Source organism: Pezoporus occidentalis, unplaced genomic scaffold, assembly GCF_034315485.1.
Source record: "Pezoporus occidentalis ecotype Australia unplaced genomic scaffold, CSIRO_AGI_Poc_V1 ctg46, whole genome shotgun sequence".
In the NCBI taxonomy this organism is placed as follows: domain Eukaryota; kingdom Metazoa; phylum Chordata; class Aves; order Psittaciformes; family Psittacidae; genus Pezoporus; species Pezoporus occidentalis.
The window spans coordinates 2,247,137-2,259,851 of NW_026915791.1; positions in this window are offsets into that span (position 1 = coordinate 2,247,137).

A 12,715-nucleotide genomic window follows, 5' to 3' on the forward strand; every position below is an offset into this window, starting at 1 on the left:
ACCCAGAGTCAGTTGGGCTTTCTCTGACTGGCCTCACTTCCCCAGGTGTTTTTTGCCATTTATTACTGTCTTTTTAAAATATATATTCTGAAATTCCAATGTGTATATAATGGGGATGATATGCAATTGTGCTTCAGACTGAATGTGAGCCATCTGTCAAAAACAAAAGCTAAATCCTGTGTAATAAAAGACACAAAAAGATTGATATTTCACATTAAAGGGAGAGCTGAAAAAAGCAATTTTGTTTATGGGCAAACCTGTGTTTGCCACATTTTTCATGTCATATAAAGATGGAAATCTCACCTTATGGCTATAGATTACTGTTATATTTCAGTCTTCGTAATTGTGGACAGATATACATGTGCTTCTACGTTGAGAGATAATTCCCTGTGTACTGTTGATATCAATGAGTCCATTAGAACATATGTTCCTGCTGCTTCCCAGAGGTGCAGTATTTCCCATTTGCTGCCCTTAGTCTATTTGGTGAAGCGCATTCTTCTAGTAACTTGATTGATACGTGAAACTGTTTTGGTGCTTTCAGCTTATTTCAAACCCGTTATGGAGGGTGATGGAGGTTGAGAAGAGTGGCTTGGCTGGGCAGGGACATGGAGGCAGCAGATTGTGAATCCTCACCTTATATCAGAGCAAGTGATGTACCAAAGAAACATCTCTTAGCAGAGCACCTCAGAATTGTGTAAACCCTTTAATTACTGACTGTAGTGTTCCAATAAACATTTTTTACTGGAAATCACTGTCTGAGTTGCATTGCCTTTGGAACAGGTACACATGTGTTTGGTAAGTGCAGCCTCAGGCTGACTTCGGCACTTACACCACTGCAGTCCTGGCAGTCCCAGCAGTCCCTGCTACATATAACAGAGCAAGACAGAGACTTTTTTGCATATTTATGAACTTCCTCTTAAAGGATAGTTGTGTTCTGACCCTACAGCTCTTGTGTGTAAGTAACAAGTTGTTGCTTGAGTACCTCTGGGCAGGGAATAGGATGGAGTTACCAACCCAGGCTGGCAGGTTTCCTCATCTGTAGTGCAGGATTAGCATATTCACCAGAAAACTGGAAAGGCAGATATTATTCTGTCTGCCCCCAAGTAATTCGTGCAGTCCATGTAGGCTTGGGTGATGCCTCTCTGAGACGTCATGCAGTGCAGCTGCTGTACTGTGAGTCCTGTAGGAGAAGCTGCAGTTACAGCATCCTGTTCCCCTAATGGTCTTAGTGGGGGTGATGAGCTCTGATTAATGCCTAATCCTGCAAAGCAGGTCCCCTCCTGCTACCAGGTGTGCAGTGAGCTCCTCTCCTTGCTTGCTGTTGCTCTGCCTGGCAAGGAACAGGCTGAGCTGCATGTTCCTGGTGGCAGCCTGGACCTGAGCCGTTCTCGGTGGTCTTCCTCTTTTGCATCCATACAAAACCTCCTGCTGAAATGATTCTGCCTGGGCGGCTGCCACAGCAATAGATTACTCATTTCTTCACAGATACTCGTGCAGTGTAATCTTGCTGCATCTGGCAGTCAGGGCATATATGTGCCATATGAATCAAATTCTTATTAAACATACTTCTTTTGATGAGTAATAATAGGTATGCTTACTACCTATTTTTTTCTCTGTTTACTATAAAGTACATTTATAAGACAATGTTCTACATTCTTTTTTTTTTGCCTCTGTTTCTTGAGGTTGCACTGAAGGTTTCGTAATTGGGGACTGTCCTGCAGGTCCTGCTGTGGTTGGCTTATGTCTATGGGGTTATGCTACATGTGGATGAGGGACCCTGACGTTTCTTTCTGTAATTCCCCCTTTACGCACTCGTTATTCCCAATTTATGGCAAGTATTCTGGGATGTTCTTAGCAGGTCTGTGATGATTTCCTCACACTTAATCCCTCTCAGAAAGCCAAGCCAGGTTTTTAAATCCTGCTGTCATGCCCTTTCCAGATGTTCAAGGGGTGCGGAGAGACAGAGCAGGGGTGTGCAATGTCCTGTCAATGCCCTGATCTGGTGGCAGGTAGAGTGTTTTCTACCTCAATAAAAGGCAGCTTGAGGAGTGACTACAAAGGCAGTGAGAACCAGTACCAATAGTTTAGAGCAGGATGAGACAGTGACAGTGACTCTTATCTTGAGATATGAGGCAAATCTTTCCAGTGGTTGTAGACTTGGGAACTCCCTTTCATCCAGTGGATATGTGACACAGGCAAAACCATCTCAGCTTCACAGACTTCAGTTTCCTCATAGTTAAAAATAGGATGGATGATTCTGAGTGACCATCTTTGAGAAGAATTTTAATATTGACTACTGACTCAGAAGGTGGCTGAGCTGCGGGATGCTGTTAATAGACTGTGAGATGTCAGGGAAGCTGAGAGGAAGCAGGAATGCTTGCTCCAGGCCCAAACTGTGCAGGGGCCTCGAGCTTCAACTCTACTGCATGAAGGAAAGAAGGAGGCCGTTAACCTGGGAAGCTGGGAATTAGTGACAAAAAAACAACAAAAAAAAAGAAGGAAAAGGACAACCAAAAGCAAGGGGTTTCCCCCTAAATCCCCTGTCCCCACCCAGAACCGCTTTGCTGTCCTGCAGGGGGCTAATGAGGAAACGCACTTGAGCCAGAAACAGCCGGCTGATGCACTGGTAAAGATCTCTACTGGTGCTGCTAGGAAAAAGCGGCGGGTTGTAGTAGTAGGGGACTCGACACTGAAAGGGACAGAAGCACTCGTCTGTCGGCCTGACCCTGTCTCAAGGGAGGTGTGTTGCCTACCGGGGGCACGGATCAGGGATGTGGCAGAGAGGCTTCCTGCTCTAGTAAGTCCCATGGACTATTACCCACTCCTGGTGATCCATGTGGGCGCTAGGGACATAGATAGCAGTAGCCTGGAGAACATAAAGACGGACTACAGAGCCCTGGGGGAGGTGGTTAGGGGCTCTGGGCTCAGATTGTCTTTTCATCAATTCTCCAGGGTACAGGGGAGGACCTAAAAAAAGCTAGGAGGATTGGCCAGGTTAATAAATGGTTAAAAGGGTGGTGTCATAGTCAGGGGTTTGGGTGTCTTGAACAGGGGACCCAAGTTTGTAGACCAGGTCTAGTGGGGGCTGGTGGAGCTGGTCTGATAAAGAAGGGAAAGAGCAGTTTTGGTAGGAGGCTTGCCAGACTGGTCAAGGAGGCTTTAAACAAGATGTGCTGGGGGAGGGGGGGCATCATTCCATCCCAACACACCCAGTCAGTTGCCAGCACCTATAGTAAATGCCTGGAGCAATGTAGAGATATCCCAGCTGCTCCAGCCAATGAGCCGGCTTCAGCTGGAGCTCAGCTCAGATGCCTCTATACAAATGCCCGTAGGATGGGGAACAAACAAGAGGAATTAGAGATGTGTGCACGTCTACGGGGGTATGATATAACAGGCATCACAGAAACATGGTGGGATAGCTCCTGTGACTGGAGTGTTGGAATGGAAGGTTACAGGCTCTTTAGAAAAGACAGGCCCGGCAGGTGGGGAGAAGGAGTTGCCCTTTATGTTAGGGATAGGCTGGAACTCTGTGTGGGGACAGGTGAGCAGTCAATAGAGAATTTGTGGGGCAGGTTTAAAGGGAATGTAGCAATGGGAGACATCACTGTGGGGATCTGTTACAGACCGCCGGATCAAGGAGAACCTGTAGATAAAGCACTCCATAGACAGATAGGAACAGCCTCACGCTCACAGGCCCTTGTTCTCATGGGTGACTTCAACCACCCTGACATCTGTTGGAAGGACGGTACGGCCCGGCACAAGCAATCCAGCAGGTTCCTCGATTGTGTGGGAGACAACTTCCTTCTGCAAGTAATAGAGGAGCCGACAAGGAGAGGTGCCATGCTTGACCTCGTGCTCACCAACAGGGAAGGGCTCGTTGGAAATGTGACTCTCCAGGGGAGCCTTGGATGCAGCGATCATGAGATGGTCGAATTTGAGATCCTCAGGACAGTGAGAAGAGCGTGCAGCAAGCTCACTGCCCTGGACTTCAAAAGAGCAGACTTTGGCCTCTTCAGGAACCTGCTTCGGAAGGTTCCATGAGATAAAGCCCTAGAGGGCAGAGGGGCCCAAGTCTGTTGGTTGATATTCAAGGATCACCTGCTACAAGCTCAGGAGTGTTGCATCCCAACCAGAAGGAAGTGCAGCAGGAGGGCCAGGAGACCTCCTTGGGTAGGTAAGGAGCTCCTGAGTAAAATTCAATTGAAAAAAGAGGCTTATAATAAGTGGAAGCAAGGACAGGCGGCATGGGAAGAGTACAGGGATGTTGTCCGAGAAGCTAGGGACCAGGTGGGGAAAGCTAAGGCTCAGTTAGAATTAAACTTAGCTAGAGGTATTGAAGATAACAGGAAGGGATTCTACAGGTACATAGCAAATAAAAAACAGACTAGGGAGAATGTAGGCCCCCTCAGGAAGCTCTCAGGAGAACTGGCTACCCAGGATTTGGAGAAGGCTGAGGTTCTGAATGACTTCTTTCCCTCGGTCTTCACTGGCAAAGGCTCTGACCACACCACCCAAGTCTTGGAAGGCAGATGCAGGGACTGTGAGAATGAAGACCTTGCGCCCACTGTAGGAGAGGATCTGGTTCGAGACCATCTTAAGAACCTGAACGTGCACAAGTCCATGGGTCCTGATGAAATCCATCCGCGGGTCCTGAAGGAGCTGGTGAATGAAGTTGCAAAGACACTCGCCGTCATATTTGAGAAATCATGGCAGTCAGGTGAAGTTCCCAATGACTGGAAAAAGGGAAATATAACCCCCATTTTCAAGAAGGGGAAAATGGATGACCCGGGCAATTACAGACCAGTCAGTCTCACCTCTGTGCCTGGCAAAATCTTGGAGCAGATTCTCCTGGAAGGCATGCTAAGGCACATGAAAAACAACAAGGTGCTTGGTGACAGCCAGCATGGCTTCACTAAGGGGAAATCCTGCCTGACCAATTTGGTGGCCTTCTATGATGGGGCTATAGAACTGATGGACAGGGGTAGAGCAGCTGATGTCATCTACCTGGACTTGTGCAAAGCGTTCGACAGTGTCCCACATGACATCCTTGTCTCGAAATTGGAGAGACATCAATTTGATGGATGGACCACTCGGTGGATAAAGAACTGGCTGGATGGCTGCACACAAAGAGTTGTGGTCAATGGCTCAATGTCCGGCTGGAGACCAGTAACGAGTGGTGTCCCTCAGGGATTGGTGTTGGGACCGGTCTTGTTCAACATCTTTGTCACTGACATGGACAGTGGGATTGAGTGTGCCCTCAGCAAGTTTGCCGATGACACCAAGCTGTGTGGTTCGGTTGATACCCTGGAGGGAAGGAATGCCATCCAGAGGGACCTTGACACACTTGTGAGGTGGGCTGATGCCAACATCGTGAAGTTTAACCATGCCAAGTGCAAGGTCCTCCACCTGGGTCGGAGCAATCCCAGGCACAGCTACTGGTTGGGCAGAGAAGAGATTCAGAGCAGCCCTGCAGAGAAGGACTTGGGGGTGTTGGTTGATGAGAAAATGAACATCGGCTGGCAGTGTGTGCTTGCAGTCCAGAAAGCCAACCATATCCTGGGCTGCATCAAGAGGCGCATGACCAGCAGGTGGAAGGAGGTGATCCTGCCCCTCTACTCTGCTCTTGTGGGACCTCACCTGGAGTATTGTGTGCAGTTCTGGTGTCGTCAACATAAAAAGGACATGGAACTGTTGGAACAAGTCCAGAGGAGGGCCATGAGGATGATCAGGGGACTGGAGCACCTCCAGTATGAAGACAGTTTGAGAGAGTTGGGGGTGTTCAGCCTGGAGAAGAGAAGGTTGCGTGGAGACCTCATAGCAGCCTTCCAGTATCTGAAGGGGGCCTATAGGGATGCTGGAGAGGGACTCTTTATTAGAGACTGTAGTGACAGGACAAGAGGTAACGGGTTAAAACTTAAACAGGGGAAGTTTAGATTGGGTATAAGAAGGAAATTCTTTCCTGTTAGGGTGGGGAGGCCCTGGAATAGGTTTCCCAGGGAGGTTGTGAATGCTCCATCCCTGGCCGTGTTCAAGGCCAGGTTGGACGAGGCCTTTGGTGATATGATTTAGCATAAAGTGTCCCTGCCCATGGCAGGGGGGGTGGAACTAGATGATCTTAAGGTCCTTTCCAACCCTAATGATTCTATGATCCTATGAAATGAAGCATGTAAAAGTTACTTATTTGTTGTGGTTCAGCTTGCTATATGCACAAGAGTAAAATCAGCATGTCTGATTTGCCATGTCTGATGTGCAGCGCTGGTTTTGTGCATAGGATGCTGGGGCTTTCTCTGAGACTTGGAGCTGTGAATGGCAGTGTGGGACTCAGTTAATTTTGCTGAGCTGCTGTCTTCATTTCCAAAGCACTTTTCTCCTCTAGATGATGATACCTGCTGACAATGTCATTATTTTAAGGACATCTGCTAGGAAGCTGTTCCTAAAGCTGGCAGTTCTGCTGTCTTTGGTAAGTTGCTGTTCTCAGCCTCATCTCAAGGCACTTCTGGACGCAGGTGAGTAAGAGAAAGCTGGCTGCACTGCAAGGCCATTTTTATAGCAAGCAGCCACATGATGCAGAGCTTTTACTTAATGGAAGTTGTTTTACAGCAGGCTTAATATTTTTTTTATGCAGCACACTCTCTGCCTGGCTAGGTCCTGTTTGGCTCTTCAAATGCCACATTGCTGTAGAGAGTGTGGGGCAGCACAACAGTGATGTCTCCTGGGAGCATTTCATGGGCAGCACAGTAAGATGAATCCTGCTCCCCCTCAACTACCTTCCTCCTGGAGCAGTCTCTGTACTTGTGGGTGAAATGCTGACCTAGTTCAGGCTGTCGATCTCTTACATAAGCAAAAAGGTAATGCAAATTGCATGGCTGTGCCTTTCTGAGTCTTTTGCTCCCGGAATGATAAACACAGATTTGATTTGGCTCACTTGATCACACAGGAAACTTCCAAGGGAGAATAAAAACCACCGGAGCAGTCAGGGGACTATGACTTGCAAAGTAAATACCCACAGTTTTAAATCTGAAAGAAAAAGCCTGATCTGCAAGAAGGATGGTTTCAAAATAGTGGTTTTGTGAGCTCTCGCTGGATCTGGGGAGAGACGTTGAGAAGTCTGCAGGCTGCCACATGCTTTGCATTTTAATCACAATTGGTCCTTAGTCCTCAAAGCATCCCAGCTGTGGACACGTCTGCCTGCTGAGCTTGGTGCAAGCAGCCTCTCTGTCCAACTGCTGTATATAACTGGTCACAACATCTGCTGCATTCATAGAAAATAATCTCTTTTAGGAAAGCAAAGTTCTCTGCTCCCTGAAGATGTAAAGCCCAAACCCATGAAGCAGTCTCTGGAGTCATGTAGACACCTTTCTGTCTTCCCTGTTTTTCTCTCTTGTAATGGGGACATATATGTGCTCAGTCAATCAAACCAGGACCTGCAAAGACATCATGTTTCTGTTGTAGGAAGTCCCCACAGCTGATGGTGTCCCTGTAGCTCTGGTACTGGCAAACCATGATGCTGCATGTGCAAGGGGCTGCTCCCGCAAAAAAAAAAACAAACCCAATTTTTCACCATTGTACCCAAGTTTGCTGAGCAGAATGGTGAACTGCTTCTGCTGCTTTGTTCATGCACTAGTGACAATATCTTCCAGTGCATATATGCCTTCAACCTGATATGGCCATACTTTGTGGTTGCATTTAAGATGGGCCTTCTTCCCTTTCAGGTGACTTGCCACCACATGAATTTTCAGCCTTAGTTCACCAATTTACTGGTTTTCTTGAAGTATTTCAGTTTTGAACTGAAGAAATGGAAATTGAATAGTTTTCATTCAATTAAAAAATGGAAAATAGACTCAATGGGGAGAGATACTGTAGGCAAAATAGTCTAATGTTAATATTTCAGTAACAGCTGCTCATTGTTACTGAAATGTATGGAAATAAGTCAAGATGAGATGATTTTTTTTGTAGCTTGAAAATAGATGACTATGGGCAATAGGTTGTGCAGTGCTAAATGCTACCATGGCAAAATTGCGTGTGATTAAATACTCATCAAACACAACCGTGGAGGATAATTAACTGTACATGCTGCTAATAACTCCTTGTGGGAAGTGAGTGAATTAAGTACTTAAAAATGATCAGTTCTAAGGGGCAATCTGACTGAGTTAGCAATGGGTAGTCCACACAGGTGCCAGTCCCCTTCTTGAAGGTATGGGTGAGTTACTGCCCAACCCCCGGAGCAGGGTCCTTCCTCAATGCCAAGCACAGGAGAGCAATTAGCTCAGATGGTCTGAGGAGCTCATACCATAGAATCACAGAATGGTTTGGGTTGGAAGGTACTTTTAAAGGCTGTCTAGTCCACTTCTGTTGCAACCAGCAGGGACACTTTCCACTAGACCAGGTTGCTCAGAGCCCTGTCCAACCTGACCTTGAGGGTTTCCAGGGATGGGGCAGCTACTTTAATAGGAGATGGACCTGAGGTGGGCACAGGGTGCTGCTAGGGTCCCTGGAGGGGTGCCTCATGATGACAAATGTCAAGTTATGTGCCTTCATGTGTCTGTACCCTTATTCAAAGAAAAATAACAGCCTGGGAACCAAGACCTTATTTTGGGCCACAGGAAACCTGAGGCCATGTCTTATGGCAGTCCTGTGTATCCCTGGGTGAGAGTCTCACTCTCTGCCTCCTTTCTCCATCTGTAAAGTTGGCCCTGCTCAGCCTCCCATAAGCATACTGTCACGAGGAACCCAACTGTGGTGTGGAAATGGAGATTAACATTTCAGTTATGAACAAATGCTGCTCTTCCAGTGGGCTACAATGTGTTTCTCATGCTTTTCTGGCTTGTATCAGATACAGCTGAGGTGGGACCATATTTTCTCTTATGCTTGTGAGAGCTTCCTGTCACATGTAGGAAGGTCTGCCAAATATTTCTATTTTCCTTGCCCAGGAAAACCAGACCTTGGATACATGGGATGATTTCTGTAATAAAAGATGCAGCTTTAACACTGAGAATATTTGTTGTGGAGTAATGAAGCAAGAGAAAAATGGCTTTTGGGCTTGCTGAGGACAGCATGATCCTGCTGGGCATGGCAATGGAGCATGCTCCAGCTGAGGACTGTCCCCAGCAACTGCTCCTACCAGCAGCTTGTTGCTGCCATTTTGGAGTAATACTCGTTATCTGCATGGGTTAACTTCATGGCTTAATTGTCTGGTATGTAGCAGCGAGCACTGCTTCTAATCAAAACAGAGTCTGGCCCATAAATATTTTAACAGAAAATTGTCGGACCAAGCTTAGCAAATGATGCTGGAAATCTGTGAACTTTAAGTAAGTTCCAGATGTGACTACAGGCCCTGTTTATTAACAGAAAAAAAGCAATTAATACTTTTGGTCAACACATCTAATTGAGTCTCATACATCCCATCTGTCACCGAGTCACTCTGAGACAGTTAAATGCACAAACAGTGACATTTCATACATTTTAAATGTAATTTGTGGAAAATATTTGCAAATTGGAACTGCAGACATAATAAAAGGAGGTAAGACAATGCCCTCTGGGCCCTGCTCATTTACCTTGCAGGTACAAAGGACGGTGGCATGATGCCTGGGCAGACAAAGGAGGTGGGGGAGGTGGAGGACCCTCAGCCTCTGCTCCCCTGCGCTAGCCCAAAGCTCAGAATTGCCCATCATTGGATGGTCTCCTGACCATAAGAAGAAAACCCTGACACTGATGCACAATTTGCAAGTGCCCATAGGCTCCCAAAACTAACACATTAAATGCCAATAGAGGTCCGGTTAGGGTAGCTCTGCATTCTGAAGAGGACAGTGCTCAAGAGACTCATGCTTCTAGGCACGCAGGTCTGGGGTGGGTTTTGATTTGCTTTGCTTTGGTTTACTTTGTTTTGGTTTTTAACTTTTTGCCATGCATTTGCATTATCTGTCTGACCCTTTTCCTGTGTCTTTTCTCTGTAGTTTCCAATCTGCTGGTCAACAGAAGCAAGGAGAAACAGCTCATGGTGTCCTACCTTTTAAGCATTCCCAAAATGCTATGCCAGGCTGGAAAGCGCTGTTGTTGGTACCTTTCTTGGGGGATGCCTGTGATGCCCATGTACTCTTCTGCTGTCCATCACCCCAGGAGCCATGGACCTGTACCTGGTGTTCCCTGCACACAACCCAAAGGGAGACAGATGGGAACTGTGGTATCCAAATGTTTTCAAAACCAGTAGTGCTGCCCATGGAGGAGCATCACAGCAGAAGGTGGGAGTCTGGATCTGGTGGGGCTGGTTGGGGATGGAGAAGCCCAATGGCATGGGGAACTGTTGATGCCTACAGCAACTCAGCACTCTCCCTGTAGTTATCTGGTAACAACCACCTGGTTTAACACCATCTGACAGTAATGTTTAGAAAATTCAGTACCTACAGCTCAGGAGAAGTTGGCATTAGTTATGAATATTGTGTCAGCTGCTCAAATAGTAGAGGAATTACCTCAGAAAGCCCCTACTGAATAAGTTGCATTTCACAAAGATTTGGGTAGAAGTGTGGAGGTGATAGCTCAGGTTATTTTTGTTGCTCAATAAAGAGTATCAGCTTGCCTGTTTGAGTTTGCCATAAGACTAGTTTTCCACTCCTGGTACCCTTGCTGACAGTAACAGCAGCAGCAGGTCTTGGTCAAAAGAGTAGAAGGAGAAGTTTTATCACAGCAGAAGGATGGGAATGATGCAAATGACACTGGAGCTGTGCAGAAATGAAACCTCTGGAGTTGAAGCTTTGATGGAGTGTGAGGATGTGGGGGAACCTGCTGTGCCCCCCTCGGCACACAGAGCAGGTGCCCAGGAGCCCTTCATCCCAGCAGATACAAGGGAGAGTGCTTATACTTGGAGAGGCTTAGAGATACTAGGTTCCCAATCCCTCATGCCTGGGGCAGCTTTGCAGGATTAGCTGTGGGGAAAGCATCAGGGATGTCATAAGCAAGGGAGGAAACAGAAAGGAAATCTAGAAGTTGGCTGGTTGAGGGTGACTTGGAATTGAAGGCAAACAGGTGTGGTTTTTTTCCCTTTGATTTTTGCTCCTTGGTGGAATCTGGTTTGTTTAAGGATGTCTTTAAAGATACATTTGATCCCTTCAAGTTTTCTCCTAATAGAAACAATCTGGAACACTTCAGACTTGGAAAACTACTCATTATAATAATGTCCTGCAGTGCTCTTTTAATTAGTAGTCAATGCTAGTTCAGGACCGTAACTACCCAGCAAGACCAAATCTCATTTTCACTATAGCTAAACATGTATTTAGCAAGAAAATTTTAAATCTTTATCTGCAGTGCCTTCTCTGTCATAATCTTTATACATCCAGTTTTGTAATAAATTAGAACTGGGAGAGCTGTGGAGTGAAATCCAGTGGCAGCTGTATCTCAGTTCAGATTTGCATGCCCCTTGGGTGTTTTGCTTCACTAGCAATTCTTTTTCAAAGCCTTTTCTGAATTGAAAATTTAAAAAAAAAAAAAGAATAGATGAGACAAGAGCACATCTCCTTTGTGCAGTGTGTGCTTTCATACCCTAATCGTTCCACAGATAAAACATTCTGCTGGCTCCCTGATGCCGTAGTCTATGCTTAGTCCAAAATATTAAAAAATACCATATATCTAAACCACAGAATGTTTCCTTTAACTTAAAATGTAGAAACTCTGGCAAGGTAAAACACATCTGTGTCCTGGGTTCAGCAGTAGCAGTCATTTTTCTCCTTCTTGGTAGCTGGTGCAGTGCTGTGTTTTGACTTTCGGCCTGGGACCAGAGCTGATAACACTGATGTTTTGGTCTGACCAAGGACTTTGTGAGCCTCATGCTCTGCCAGGGAGGAGGGGAAGGCGGGAGGAAGCAGAGACAGGACACCTGACCCAAACTGACCAAAGAGGTATTCCATACCACAGCACGTCATGCCCAGGATGCAACTGAGAGTTAGCCAGAAGGGCTGGGAGACTGCAGGGTTGGAGGAGGTATTGGTCGGTGCTTGGTCGGGCTGTGTGTGTGGGGGGCGAGTTATCAGTTGTGTGGTGCTGAGGTGTTGTATTCTCTTCCCTTATTTCCTTTATCATTATTATAATTGGTGGTAGCAGCAGTGATTTGTGTTATACCTTAGTTACTAAACTGTTCTTATCTCAACCTGTGGGAGTTGCATTCTTTTGATTCTCCTCTCCGTCCCTCCGGGAATAGGGAGAGGGAAAGAAGGGGTGGAGTGAGTGAATGAGCTGCCTGACTGCATTTAAACCACTACAGTCTGGCATCCAAATCCTCAGGGAATGATCCAAGGGCATGTTATGGCAGAGAGACAGCTCTGGATGGAAGAAGCTGTCCTTTCCCTTTAAAAGTAGTTATCGGAGCCAGCCCAGCCAAGGTTCATCTGACCCTGGGTTTCCATCCCACAGAAGAAGGGATGAGGTTCACAGTGCAGAGGAGCAGGGTTTCCATTCAGCTCTGTGGGGTTGCAGCATTTGCAGATATGACAGGCACAGAGCTTAACTTTCTGCACCTTGTAAGGGCACTTTTTGCTTGTGTTAGCTGCTGGAGTGTCACAATCACAGAGAATTTCACTGTATATTAGGTAAAACCTAGCAATCTGATAACTCAAGGGTCTCTTGAAAGATCTTGAGGTCTTCTTCTTTGTTTTCACAATTTGTCCTTTTGTTCTTGTAGTAGAGGTTGCCAAAGTGTGATGAGAAAAATGGTTCAGTTGCTGGCTTG